The sequence below is a fragment of the Gorilla gorilla genome, chromosome 1 (genome assembly GCF_029281585.2).
Source record: "Gorilla gorilla gorilla isolate KB3781 chromosome 1, NHGRI_mGorGor1-v2.1_pri, whole genome shotgun sequence".
Lineage (NCBI taxonomy): Eukaryota > Metazoa > Chordata > Mammalia > Primates > Hominidae > Gorilla > Gorilla gorilla.
This window is the reverse complement of record NC_073224.2, coordinates 206,525,357-206,540,522: the sequence shown is the minus strand read 5'-3', so window position 1 is coordinate 206,540,522 and position 15,166 is coordinate 206,525,357. Positions and strand designations below refer to the sequence as shown.

The 15,166-nt window shown below is 41.4% G+C and overlaps 1 protein-coding gene across 5 annotated transcripts in view; it reads right to left on the bottom strand.

Moving 5' to 3' along the window:
- The window catches only part of PHC2 (polyhomeotic homolog 2), a 107,836-nt gene extending 92,876 nt beyond the window's left edge, over positions 1–14,960 (bottom strand). The window contains exon 1 of one of the 5 annotated variants that reach the window (XM_055391190.2): positions 14,774–14,960. The gene's annotated coding sequence lies outside the window, so the exon portion shown is untranslated. Of the gene's footprint in view, positions 1–13,973; positions 14,568–14,773 lie in introns of those variants that run through there. The other 4 variants (XM_055391199.2, XM_063700549.1, XM_063700543.1 and 1 more) reach the window with 4 other exon arrangements.
- Between the last annotated feature and the right edge of the window lie 206 nt (positions 14,961–15,166).

The following is a 15,166-nucleotide window of genomic DNA, read 5'->3' as shown; positions in this document are numbered from 1 at the left end:
AAATCCAAGCATAATATACAGAAAGTGACTCCAAGGAACATCATAATAAAACTGCTGAAGTGATGAAAAGAAAACCTTAAAAGTAACCAGAGAAAAAAGACATTACAGCAACATAGATAAGAATTACAGCAGATTTCTGGCCAGGAGCGGTGGCTCACGCCTGTAATCCTAGCACTTTGGGAAGTTGAGGCGGGTGGATCACGAGGTCAGGAGATCGAGACCATCCTGGCTAACACAGTGAAACCCCGTCTCTACTAAAAATACAAAAAAAAAAAAAAAAATTAGCCAGGCATGGTGGCAGGCACCTGTAGTCCCAGCTACTCGGGAGGCTGAGGCAGGAAAATGGTTTGAACCCAGGAGGCAGAGGTTGCAGTGAGCCGAGATCGCGCCACTGCACTCCAGCCTGGGCAACAGAGTGAGATTCTGTCTCCAAAAAAAAAAAAAAAAAAAAAAGAATTACAGCAGATTTCTTCTCATAAACTATGAAAGCCAGTAGGCAATGGATAGACATCTTTAAAGTCCTGGAAGAAACTATTAACCTAGAATTCTTTACCTAGTAAAAATATCTCTCAAAGGTAAAATAGAACTTTTCGGACAAACATTGAAATAATTAATTCCAGTATAACTGCACTATCAAAAATATTAAAGAAAGTTATTTAGTCTAAAGAAATTGATAACAGAAACACAAAGGAATAAAAAGGACATCTGAAACAGTAAATAGGTGAGTAAATATAAAGGTCATGTTTCCTCATTTTTACATATCTTTAAAAGATAATTGACTACTTAAAGTAATAATAAAATATGTTAAATAAAATACATGACAATAACTCAAAGGACCAGAAGGGAAAAATGGAAGTATATAGTTTTAATGTTTCTCTAATATATGTAAAGTGATATATATTATTTGGAGATAGACAGGGATAAGTTAAAGACATATGTTATAAACAGGAGGACAAATACTAAGAAAAGATAAAACAAAGACACATAAGCAATAATGCAATAACAAGGACAATATGGGGTCAAGATTAAGAAACTCAAACAATCCAAAATGAGGCCAAAAAAAAGAGAAAAAAAGGAACAAAGAACAGATAGGACAAATAGAAAACAAACAGCAAGAATGTCAATTCAAAGCCAGCTATCCCAATAATTATAGTAAATGTAAATTGTTTACACATCCCAATTAAAAAGCAGAAATTTTTATATTGGATTAAAAACCAAAGATATGCTTTCTACAGAAACATACTTTAAAAATAAAGACATATATAGGCTAAAAGTGAAATGGTGGAAAAGATACACCATGCAAACAATAACCATAAGAAAGCTGCAATGATTATATCAATATCAGACAAAATAGACTGCAGAAGAAGGAATATTGCCAGAAAAAAGAAGGTAATCTTATAATGATAAAGCGGCAGTTCATCAAGAGAACACACAATCCTAAATGTGTATGTACCTAGTAACAGAGTTTCAAAACACATAAAGTAAGAAATGACAGCACTAAAAGGAGGAAAACACAAGTTTACCATTATAGTTGGAGACTTCAATACTCCTCTCTTAGTAATTGATGACACAAGTAGATGTAAAAATTAATACAGATATAAAAGACTTGAACAACACTACAAACCTAATTTAGATATATAGAACATTCCACCTAATGACAACAGAATATACATTCTGGGCCATAAAATAAGACTCAATAAATTTAAGAGAACTGAAATCATATAAAGCATATTCTCTAAGCATAACAGAATTATACTCGAAAGCAATAACAGAAAGCCATTAGGAAAATCTCTAATATTTGAAAACCAAACAATGCACTTCAAAATAACTCATGGGTCAAAGAAGAAATCCTAAGGAAAATTAGAAAATATTTTAAACCTAGTGAAAACAAAAACATTACGTATCAAAATCTGTAGGATATAGCTAAAGTAGTACTTAAAGGAAATTTTATAGCATTAAAACACTAGTGTTAGAAAAGAAGAAAGATCTCAAATCATTAACCTCAGCTTCTATTTTGTTAGAGAAAGAAGAGTAAATAAAATGCGAAGCAAACAAAAGGAAGGAAATAATAAAGAGTGGAAAACAATGAAATAGAACACAGAAAAACTAGAGAGAAACTTGATGAAATGAAAAGCTGGCTCTTTGAAAAGATCAATACAATTGATAAACCTCTAGCCAGACTGATCAGAAAAAGGAGCAAGAGCAAGAGAGAGAAAGAGAGTGAGAGAGAGAGAAAGAGGACACAAATCACCAGTGATAGGAATGAAAGAAATCCTATAGATATCAAAAGGATAATGAAACAATATTATGAACTACTTTATACCAATAACTTAAACAACTTAGGTGAAATGGACAAATTCTTCGAAAGACACAAACTATCAGAGCTCACTCAAGAAGAAATAGATAACCTGAATAGCCCTATAGCTATTAAAGTACCTGAATTCTTGGTTTAAAATATATTCACAAAGATAACTCCAGGCACAGATGGCTTTATTGGTGAATTCCATTAAATATTCAAAAAAAAGAAACAATGCCAATACTATATAAACTCTTCTGGAAAACAGAAAAAGAAACTCCTACCTACTCATTTCATGAGGCCAGAATTACCCTGATACCAAAACTACACAAGGATATTTAGAAGAGAAAAAATATTAAAGGCTACCTAATGGAAAAGGTTAAAAACAGTGAACACAGCAGAAAACATGGAGAAGAGGCTAGAAGATTGAAAAGACTTTAGACACTGTCACTTTGTCCTTTGTGGAATGCTTGCCCAGTGTAAAGCCCTGTATAGCATAGTGTTTAATAGCATGGCCTTTTGAAATCAAACTGTCTGCCTTGGTTCAGGTCCTGGCCCCATTATTTACTAACTGCATCACTTTGGCCAAGTTACCTAACTTCTCTGTGCACCTCCCATTTAAAACAGAACCCCCATTATGGGAGTTGCTATGAAGAATAAATGAGTAAATATATTTCAAATGCTTACACCAGTGCCTGGCACATAGTAAAGACTACATACATGTTTGCTGAAATTATTATTATACATGTTATATTAGTTGGTTGTTGTCTTTATTAAGTCATAATATTTTCTCTCAAAATGAGCTAAGCAGTATAAGTGACGACCCTCATTGTTTAGTCCCCTGTTGCTGCCATAAATACGATGACAAACTCAGTGGCTTAAAACAACAGAAACTTATTCTCTCACAGTTCTGGAGGCCTGAAGTTCAATATTAGCTTCATTGGGTGGAAATCAAGGGGTCAGCAGGCTGTGCTCTCCCTCTGGAGGTTCTACGGAAGAATCTATCCACTCTTTGCCTCTGTGTTTACATTGTCTCCATGTTGTCTGTGTCTCCCTCTGCCTCTCTAAGGACACTTGTGATTGTATTTAGGGCACACCCAGATATAACCTCCATGTCCATTGTCTCCACCTTGTCTGTGTCTCCTTTTGCCTCTCTCTCTTTTTTATTTTTTTTGAGACGGAGTCTCGCTCTGTCGCCCAGGCTGGAGTGCAGTGGCGCAATCTCAGCTCACTGCAAGCTCCACCTCCTGGGTTCATGCCATTCTCCTGCCTCAGCCTCCCAAGTAGCTGGGACTATAGGTGCCCGCTACCAAGCCCGGCTAATTTTTTGTATTTTCAGTAGAGATGGGGTTTCACCGTGTTAGCCAGGATGGTCTCGATCTCCTGACCTCATGATCCACTTGCCTCGGCCTCCCAAAGTGCTGGGATTATAGGCGTGAGCCACTGCGCCTGGCCACCTCTCTCTTATAAGGACACTTGTGATTGTATTTAGCGCCCACCCAGATATAACCCCCCCATGTCAAGATCCTTAATTTAATCACATCTGCAAATATTCCTTTTCCTTATAAGGTAATATTTACAAGTTCTGGGGATAAGGAGCTAATATATTTGGGTGGTCATTATTCAGCCTACTACTTATCACTAGGGAAGGCTGATGTGGTGTGGAAATTATTACATAAACAACATTTATTTTTAAAGGATATTTAGCTCTCTCTACAACAAACCTGTTATGCAACCATGTTTCAAGGCACAATCCATTCGCCTAGAGATAGGCCCCAAAACTGTAAGCATAGTATCTACAATGAACTATAACACCACAACAGTGCTAACATACAAACTCAAATCTATACAATTACGAAACTGATCACAAACTTTGGGGGAGGGGGGAGGGAAACACGCCTAGACCTTATGATTCAAATAAAACAGCTTACTAGTAAGAATCAAGAAGATAAAGAGAAACTAGATTTGGTGATGGCAGTTATAACTAAAGGAAGATTGAAAAAAATCAGCTCACTCTTAATGACCACAGGTACTGGAACTCAAAGCCTGCATGTTCACCCTACATTACACAGCAATGAAGAACTTCCGTTCTAGAGTCAGTCCTCAGTTCAAAATCTGGCTAATGTATTCATGATTTGAACTCGGACAAGTTATTTCACCTCTTTTTCTTTTTTCTTTCCTTTTTGTCACCCAGGCTGGAGTGTGGTGGCACGATCATAGTTCACTGCAACCTTGACCTCTTGGGCTCAAGTGATCCTCCCACCTCAGCCTCCTGAGTAGCTGAGACCACAGGTGCATACTACCACACCTGGCTTATTTTAAAATTTTTTTGTAGAGACAAGGTCTTGCCATGTTGCCCAGATTAGCCTCGAACTCTTGAGGCCTGCCTCAGCCTCCCAACGTGCTGTGATTACAGGGGTAAGCCACTGTGCCCAGACTATTTTCACCTCTTTGAGCCTGTTTCTTCATCTGTAAGATGGAAATGACATGAGTACTTACCTCAGAGTAGCTGTGAGGATTAAATAAGAATTAACGTAATGCTCTAGCATGACAATTATCATCTATGAGCACTCAATAAGTTGTAATTCCAATTATTATTATGTAATAAACACTACCGTTTCTAATACAACTCCATCTCTTCTATTTCAGGAGAAATATTGTCTTATCTTCAGTTTCTTTATTGTCAGGAGCTATTCCTCTGGGGACTGTGATCTCATGGGGGAAAGGCACCCACATGAGAAAAGTAAAGGAAATAATGTAGTCTACAATTCTGGTATGCATATCCTTGGGGAAACAGGAAAAGAGGAATAAAGACGGGACTTTGTAAGCTAGTAAAGGACAGGAAGTAGGGCAAAGTGTGTGACTAAGAGCGCTGACACACAGTACTTGAGGTTGGGGGAAATAAGAAAAAAAATAAGAATTTAAATAGCAGAAGTCTAAGTAAAGGGATGTAATAGATGCATTCTCTACAGGAACTTATTAAATGATTAGAACTTTGCACTCTGGAAATATGAAGGCTGAAAGGAAGGAGTTATGGGTGATGTCATGAGGAGTACAGACAAGATAAACCCAAATGAGCTCATTACAACATACCAGAACCACAGTTCCGGGACTGAGATGAAATAGAGGATAGACAAGAGAAGCTGAAAACTCAAGAAAGTTTGTGTTTAGGACAAATAAAACACTGCAAGCAACTCCAAGACATGGGTGGTGTGTTGTTTCTTAGTATTTCCAGCAGCGAGTCTAGTATCTCACATGCCATTAACAAACTGGGGTTGAATGAACAACCATATATTTTCAAGAGTAAACATACTGGCAGTAGATGAGAAGGCTCATTAAAGGTTCTTCGCTAACTGCATGATTCCGTCTCTGGTCTCACTCCTGCCCAAACCACCCTTCACATTGCTGATGTGTTCTTTCTAAAAGGCAGATCTGATCACGTTACTCCTAAGGGCTTTAACAGCTCCCTATGGCCTCCACCATAAAGTCCAAATTCCTTAGCCTGGTAAACCAAGCCTTTTGTGATTTGATGCCAGCCTACTTTTCAGCCTTGTTTTTGCAACGACCCTCCTCAAATGTTCTGCTGTGGTCTTGAAAGGTTGTTTGGAGGTCCCCCCATATGTGTTCTCTCAAGCAAATACAACCTCACCTTTGCAGACATTGCTTCTGTCTGGCTGAGAAGCTCCCTCTTACCCTGTCACTTTCTCCAGAAAATTTTTCCTAACATTTCTAAGCAGGGACCATACTTCTATTATGGTACTAAGTACAATACCATTATTAATGTTTCCATGTCTTTCTTTCTTTAGAAACCTCTGTAGTACCAGGCCTGGGTTCTCCTCATCTTTGCATCCCCAGCTGCTAGAGTGAGTTATAGAAGCTTATTAAATGTTTGTTGAATAAATAAATATGATTGTAGAGGCCAAAAATAGAAATAAAGCTTAAATACTCAGGTAAACAAAGACAGAAGGATACTAAAAGGATGGGCAAGCCCATCCCTGTAATCAGAAGATTTTGTCATGGCTTGCAGCTACAATACACCCTTCCAACTGAGCTCTGTTATCATGATCAGAAACCAAATTTTTGGCTGGTTATACAATGGGCCTGACCTAGTACCACATTCCCTACTTACATTATTCCAAACCATTTCTAATACCCTGCCTTTGAGAAAGCAATTTCATTTTCACGTGCTTTAGTGTCACCATCTTATGTGAAGTACCTCTATTTCAAAATGCCCTAAAAGCCAAGTTCTGCCCTCTTATTCTAATTCTCATTTTCTCTCTCTCTTACTAAGTGGAATGGAAAACTTCCTTGGTAATTTAAGAATGAGAATAGTCTGAGCCTAAATTTATTGTATACTTTAGGCAAGTTATTATTATACCTTTATACATCTCAACTTTCTCTTCCTTCAAATATCAAATTCTATCTAGGAGGCCCCAGGAAATAAAGAAAGGTAAAACCTACACAATTCTTATTATGTACCTCACATTATTAACCTGTTTAATTCTATAATTCTTCGAGGTAGGGACCGTGATTCTCCCCCACTATTCCCAAGAAGACTAGAGCAGAGAGAGTACAGATGGAAGGCGGCTGGGAAGTTCACAGCTCATGAGTGGCAGAGGCAAGGCTGGAACCCCAGCATTATGGCTCTAGTGTCCCTGCAGTGAACCCTTACCTCCAACTGCCTCTCTGCAGGCCAGTGGAAGATACTGTGCTTGGAACATAACTCTAGCACATTAAATTATTAAAGGGCTTAAAAAGTATATACTTTTTCAAACAAATGCAAGCCTTGTTTGTAACTGAAAACAAAATAAAAGTGGGAAGAGAAGGAATGGAGACACTGAATGGTAGGCTTCAGATATGGGACAGTGTTCCATATTTCAATCCAAATGCATTTCACAGCCAAGATTTTAAGACCTGAAACCATCCATCCCGTACAGCTAAAACAAGAAGGATCTCATGATTTTAGCCATCAAGGAGATGGATGTGTCCTTCACTGGTACTATATCTAAAATCAAGATGACACTGTCACTAGATGAACATCTACTTTGGGGTATGGCTTTATGGACCAATGAATTAGTTTTTTCTCAGGAGCAGCAACCAAAGAATAGAAATAACAGAAGATACACTCCTGTTAAGCTTTTTGTACAGAAGCAGAATTTTATTTCTAGAAACAGCATTAAATATTTAATTAAGTTCACATTACCCTATACTAAAAAAATTAATTTGGGGCAAAATTTGGAAGAACTAGGTGTAATGCAGTACTTTCAAATTATCAACTGCTTATAATTATATTTCCTTCTGGACAATGGAAATACATATTTTTTTTATTTAGAAAGTGCTGAATAAGGCCGGGCACATGACTGATGCCTGTAATCCCAGCACTATGGGAGGCCGAGGAGGGCGGATCACGAGGTCAGGAGTTCAACACCACCCTGGACAAGGTGGTGAAACCACATCTCTACCAAAAATACAAAAATTAGCCGGGCATGGTGGCACACACCTGTAGTCCTGCTATTCGGGAGGCTGAGGCAGGAGAATTGCTTGAACCTGGGAGGCGGAGGTTGCAGTGAGCCAAGATTGCACCACTGCACTCCAGCCAGGTCGACAGAACGAGAGTCCGTCTCAAAAAAAAAAAAAAAACAAAACAAAACAAAAAAAGAAAGTGCTGAATATTTGTTGAGTAAATTAATACTATTATAGAGATTGATTCATTAATACTATTTTAGAGATAGATTCATTTCCAGATGGTTCCTTAGAAGGAACGGGTGCCTTATAATAGTCATCATTTGTTCTGGAGAACTTACTCATCAAGTCTCTTGAAAAGTCTAAAGCCACCTTTATCTGTACCCATGGTTTCTACATCTTTTCTTCCCCCATTAGAAAGAGAACAGAGAAAGATCAGGTTACACTGCTTCTGTGGGCCTGTAAAAATTCCTGCGAGGTTCTCTCTTCTGTCAGGAAAAGTTTCCCTGGCAACCATATTTACACACTCACTCAGTTCCCTCCCCTCCTTTGATTCACTGGTGGGTATAAAAATTAATTTGCATTGATTTGCTGAAGCTTACAAGTTAATCATTCTAATAGACTCACAAAATTTTAGACGCTGGTCTCTGCCCAAAACTTGTTTCTCAAAGGGCCTGTTTACTTTCTTTAGAAATTTGAATGTAATTATCTTCAGTTTAAATATTTTTAAATACATTTAATATGTATTCTGAATGTTTCTGGCTTCAGGTAGAGAAAATAATATTTTTCTAAGGGCATCTGGCCTATATTATTAGTTAGGACGATCAAGAAACAAAGAGATACTTTAGTTCTGAGTAAGCAAGGAGTCAGATTCTTATCCAGCCATAATAAGGCCCTGGAAGATAAAAGTCAAGGACCAAAACAAAAAGTCTGGGTCACATGAAACGATGAATCAGGCCTAAGATTCTGGGCGATCAGAGGTCAGGACCTGGATAACACGAATGGGACATGAATTATCAAGAATTGAGTTTCATTAATTCATTCACTAAGTATTTGCTGTGCATCTACTAGGGCATGGTGTCGGGAAAAGAGCAGTGAATAAGCCAGACACAGATGTACCCTCATAAAATTTAAGAGTCAAATATCTGAATAGTGAACAAATGTTTACTTTATTATTGAACCAAGTATCTTTGGACTAGGGGTGCTCACTGTATAATTTCCTATAAGGGCCAGAAGTGGTTTCAGACCAGGAATGGCACAGAGACCTATAGATAAAGATAAATTCAAGAAGTCTTCACTAGAGTAGATAAGTTGGCAAGTCAAGCAGTCTTGGACATATACAACGTTTCTTTACATTTAACCTTCAACAACAATGATATATGAGCCTATCACAGGAAACAAGGCTAGATACTTTGCAATATACCTACGTTTTATAAAGAATAAAGTGAAAGCCGATAAAGGTATGAGTTATTCTTAAGCTCTTTTAACAACCATTTACTGAGCATCTGTGACATTCAAGAAATAGTTTTAGGAACTGAAGTTAAGGGTATGAAAAAGACATGGTCCCTAGCAATTATAACAATGTGGTAAATGCTATAATGAGATGCTAAAGTACGAAGAAATATCAAAGAGGAAGATTACTAATTCTTAAAAAGCAAGCTGGGAAATGCCTTCTGAGAGGTAATGCTTGAATTGAGTCTTAAAAGATAAGTAGAAAATTTTGTTTTAAGCTGGTAAATGTTGGGGTAATTTGTTACACAGCAATGGATAACTACTACAGTGCCTTATGGAGACCATGCCACAGCATAACTAGGAGACTATGGAGAAGACCCAGCCCAGCCATGTAAACTGTGTTTCATGATGTACACTCAGTTTATATTGGACATCTGTTCATATTTTTCTTCTCACGTTTTCTTAGGCTTACCTGGTCCATGTTGAGCATAGAAAATGAGAACAAACACTCTGAACGGGGATGAGACAGGTAATGGGAGGAGGCAACACAATCTCAGTCTTGTCTGATTTCCCCCACAAAGGAATCCAGGTTGGTTGGTGTAGGACTTGGTCAAGTGGTAAGTGTCAAGTGATGTCAGGACTTGGTCAAATCATTACTCAGAGAGACCAGAAGTGAGAGGAGCAAGAGGATGAGTAAAAATTGTTTCTGAGAGAACCATAACCATGAAACCCAGAAAAACCTAATTGGTTCTCAGTTCGCTAATCACTTTCCTATTTCTTTCCTAAAGCCAAAAATGAGAGAAAATAGAAGTTTCTGTTTCTCATGATTCATGTGGGTAGATAAAGGAATAGAGTAAGCAACAAAGGCAGGACAGAACAGAAGCATTCCAGACAATGGTGGCAACCAGTGGGGTTCAAAGCTGCTGGGGGGGGTCCATGGTTTGAGGGTCAAAGGGTGGCATCAACTTGGTTAAAAAGGCACCATATGAGGGCAGACAAGTTGTAGTGTACCTGTTCCACTCCAATTTCTGTTTCAGTACGTTGAAAAATGGTCTCCATATCTTCCCATGAACAAATGGGTATACCTGACTACCAAAGGAATAGAAATGAACTTGTGTTGTATTTAAACTGGGAGTAACAATAGCATCAGGACTATAACTCTCTCCAGTAATACCCTCAAAACATGGTGGATGAGTTTCCAGAAGTCAGTCTAAGTAAGCAATTCCTTGCCTCTTTATTCTCTATTCTCTTCATATTGACTAGGCATTTCCTTTTGCCCTTCACACCAGCAAACTCAGAGTCCAAAATGAGGGGACCATAGGAAAATGTGATTGTGCAGCATGACATAGCAAGGACTTAGGCCACCTACCCAAACCAAAGGCCACAGCACAAAATGCTTTCCTACCTTCAGGAGGTAGTACAGATACCTTCAGGCAGAACTGGGTATATAATTTGTGGGGCCTGGTGCAAAATGAAAATGTAGAACCCCCTTGTTAAAAATCATTAAGAATTTCAAGACAGCAACAAGAGAGTATTAAACCAAGCATGGGGCCCCTCTAAACACAGGGCCCTGGGAGACTGCACAGGCTGCATACCCACAAAGCTGGCCCTGACTTCAGAGACAGTATAGCATGATCCTTCAGGAAAGCTTTAGAGTCTGAGCTGGATCCAAATCCCATCTGTGCCACTCATTAGCTATGTGACCTCTGGCAATTTACTTAGTCTTTCCGTGCTGCCAAGAGGTTGTGTGGTTATAATCTGGTGCTGGGAAGATTAAATGGGATAATGAACAGAATGTATACAAAGAGCTTAGCACAATGCCTAGCACATAGTGAGCACTCAATAAACGATAGCTACACTATTACTGTTCAGTGAAACATTCAGGTAGTTATCAAAGCAGTAAGTTTAAGAAATGAACTGCTGACTTGCTATTAAGGATATGAAAGAAAAAATAATATTTTAGGTCAACTAAAATAATGAAGCAGACAGGGAAAATTAATCTTCCGCTTGACTGTGATGCCTTCACTAATCACTTTTCTATTTCTTTTCTTCCTTTCATTGCCAAACATACAAAAGGTGATCCGCATGCTGTCTCCACTTCTTATCTGCATCTCATGCCACAGTTCTCTCTCATGTAGCTTTTAATATCCCCATGGCCACCCCCGCCACTCTACTGAAGCTATCATTTTCAAAAAGTTACTAATGACCTTCTGTTTACTAAATATAATGAATGTTTCCCACTCTTTCTGTACAATTTCAAACTGCTGACGAATTTCTGCAGCTCAAAACTTTTTCTTCTCTTGACTTCTGTGATACTACACTCTCATGGTTAATAGCATGTCTAACTGGCCTTGGCATCTGTCAGGTACACAACAAATGGTGGTGAATAGAATGCATTTGTTGGATGAATACATTAGATGGTTCTCTTGCTTCTTTTCTTATTTTCTACTATACGGACTCCATGTCTTCTCCCTCCCTCCCTAAATGTGGGATATATCTTCAAGCTTCAGTCCTTCATCCTCTATTCTATTTCTATGCTGTTACCAGCAGTGAACTCAGCTAATCATATGGCTTCAATTATCACCATTTTTTTTTCTTTTCTCAACTCCTATAATACCACGCATTAAGCATCTCAAAAAGGTACTAAATGACTGCTATACATTTGTGATTTCATTTAGTCCTCACAACTATATTGGGTAGGTGGCATTATTACAGATGAAGAAACTGAAGTCAAAGTCATGTAGCAAGTACCTGGTAGAACTGGGATCCAAATCTTTGTTTAGCTGAGAATAACCCCCATACTACACCACCACTCTCATTTTCCTGTCTCCTCCACATCACAAATACAGGATAGTATTTGCACACAAGCAGGTGTTCAGTAAATACACTGATTGAGAAGATTGCTTAAATACTGCCCATGATTTTCCAGCACTTTACAGTATCATCAATCTTAGCAGACCGTATTAAGCATGTCACCCCAGTGACACCTTCTTTACACGACTTGATCTGTAATATAATTCAAAACAGGAAATTTGCCAAAAACTCACCATAATCCATTCTAAAAATAAATGTGGTCTAAGCAAAGCAAAAAGGCCTTTATCTGATTCAAATATTAGAAGAGTTTTGGGGATGAGGTCCACTTTGCTACTCTGGGCCCAACCTTGCTCAGCTTCTAAATGATCAGGAAGTAAAAATAGGCTGGCTAGTTGATGGCTAATGAGGTTAAATGGACTATTTATAGTTCTAGAGATAGATGCTAAGACAGCAGAATGGGATTTTCTCTGCTCTGTTAGCTAAGACCTCATTAAAAGAAGCCCAATGCACGAGACATGGGTGGAAACTGGGATGAAGAGAAGAGGATAATAGTAAGGAGGGAGGGTGAACAGAAAGGAGGAGGCACTGGAAAGCCTATGGAGGGCCTGGCCCAGTCTGGCAGATCCAGTGCTGTTCTGCACAGCTGGCACCATGCAACAGTGGGCTCAGCTGCATTTGCTCGATTCATGGTCTCAGTCCTGGACTACTTGCCCTGACCCATCTCACACTCCAATCCTCTCTTAATCCAGATCCTTCCAGCTTCTGATCTTACTACTTATTTCCCCAGGTCTCACAAATCTGACATTCAGCATTGCTTCCCTAGTTATGGTCATGTATTCTCTTTTTGTATGATTTAGATTTGCCCTTCTCAGATGCTGCCTCTAGTGCCAAACATTATGCCCAGTTTCAGGCCCTCTCCCTTGGAGCAACTGAAAACTACTCCTATTCAACCTCCACATGATGGACCCTTACTTGGAAAGATATGGGTGACAAAGACCAGGAATGAGGCTCAGAAAAACTGATGAGGGGAAAATATGGGGGAGAAAACAATAAGAAAAATATCACTGGACAACTGTGCTGGGAATAAGAAATTCTAGGCTACTTTTAGAAAGTTACATTACAGAGGAAGGAAAAAAAGCCATAGTTACAATAGAAAGCCATTCCCTAGAGATAACATATTCTTTATGTGGCTGCATTCGCTGTTCCCCTGCTTTGGCTGCCTTTTCAGTCCTTTCCAATTTTCTCTGCAAGGTAAACTCCTATTTATCCTTCAACACCTTGCTTAAATGTGTTCTCTGGAAAGCCTTCCCTGGTCCTCTCAGACAGCTAATTGTTCCCTCCTCTGTGCTTCCAAAGCCCTTTGCATTCACGTCTATTATGCTGTTAATCACTTTTACTAGCAATTTCATTTGTTTCTCCTACCACTTCTTTCAGGACAAGGACTAATTATCTTATTCATCTTTGCATCCCCAAGACATAGCAGAGTGCCTGGCATATGCCAAGTATTTGTTGTTGGGTGATAAAAGACATCAAGAGCAACGTGGAAGTGCAATTTGCACTTCACTTGCAAAATCAAATTGGTTTCTGGTACTTTTCAATTGTAACCGCATTTTCTCTTGATTTAGAAGGAACGACTTTAGACTCATAAAAGAAACTATTGATATCACGGGCGCATTAGCCGATTTTTCATCCCCACTGGTGATAGAAATATTTTTTCCCCCACACTTCCAAGAAACTCCCAGGGCAAGCTTAGTATCAGTGGCGCATCTCTCCTCCTACCATTTCTATTGTCGCAAAAGCTAAATTACACTGTGAGCCTAAAGCTGCAACCAGTCTTAGTGAATTGGGGGAGGGGGATAATTACAAGAAGACACTTCTGTAGCAGACCTGGGGAGGCGGGGAAGATGAATGTAAACCTCGCCTTATAAGAAATTTGTCAGACACTCACGTAGAACAGCCGCTTCCTCTGTGCACGACAGACCCGATCCAGGTGTCCAGCAGCGACCTTTTCCCATGGGTGTCAGGTCATCATTCAGCACAGAAAACAAGGGACCAGCGCCTTTCTAGGGCATCCCTCCTTCTCCAACCTTGGGGCCCGCTTTTCCTTTAGACGACTGTTCTCTCCTCCCAGTTCCAGCAACCCCCGGTTCCCTCTGCTGGTGCCCCCCACGCCACGCTTGACTCTGGGCCGAAAGTGTCAGCGGCTGCGCTGTCACGCCGCGGCTGGGGAGCGGGCGCCCCGGTCAGGCCCGACGCCCGGGTCTCACCGCACTCTGCGGGACAAGCGGAGCAGGCGCAGGCCGCGCAAGGCCACGGGCTGCCGCGGCGCGGGCCTCTCCGCGGGAGGGGGCTCGGTCCCCGGAGAAAGCGAGTCAGTGACCGGACCTTGGCCCGTTCCCGTTCCGGTTCCCGGCAGCACCCCGGCAAGCCTCGGCCCCAGGCTCTCCGCAGCCCTCTTCGCTGCGCGTTCCCGGCCCGGGGGGGCCGCGCTCTGCCGGTCGCCGGCCGGGACTGCGGGCTCCCAGCGCGGGCCCCACGCCGCGGACCAGGGGTCAGGCCGCCTGCCGCCCGCCTGTCCGTGCCCATGGCAATGCCCCGCCCCGCGCGGCCCGTCCCGGCCGAGCGCTCCGGCCCGACCGTGACAGCTGGGTGCCCAAAGGGTTAAGCCGGCAGCGCGGCGGCCGGTGTCCCCCGCGCGCTGCCCGTCAGCCGCGAGCTGGCCCCAGCGCGCACGCGCCCGCCCGTTACCTGCGGTCGCCTCCGCGCTCCTCCTCCACCTGGCCGCTCTCTCCCGGGGGCCGCCCCTCAGCCCGCCCCCTCGGCTCGGCGCCACGCACCCTGCTAGCTGCTCGGACGCTGCCCGCGGAGGAGGGGCGAGGGCGCTATTACCATATATTAGCATACCAGCGCGCGTCACGTGGCCGCTCCAGCCAATGGTCACCCTAGAAGGGCGGGGATTGGGCGGAACACGCCTTAGTGCTGCTCCCAGCCTGAACCGGTGGCCATGGCAACGGGCGGGTGGGCGGGAGAGTGGGGAGGTGCCGGAGCCCGGTGCCCCCGGGAGCATCTCCTCTACCTGAGCTCCACATGGCGACCACGCGCAGTTTTCCCACCTCGCGGATGGAGAGATTTGTCTCAGCC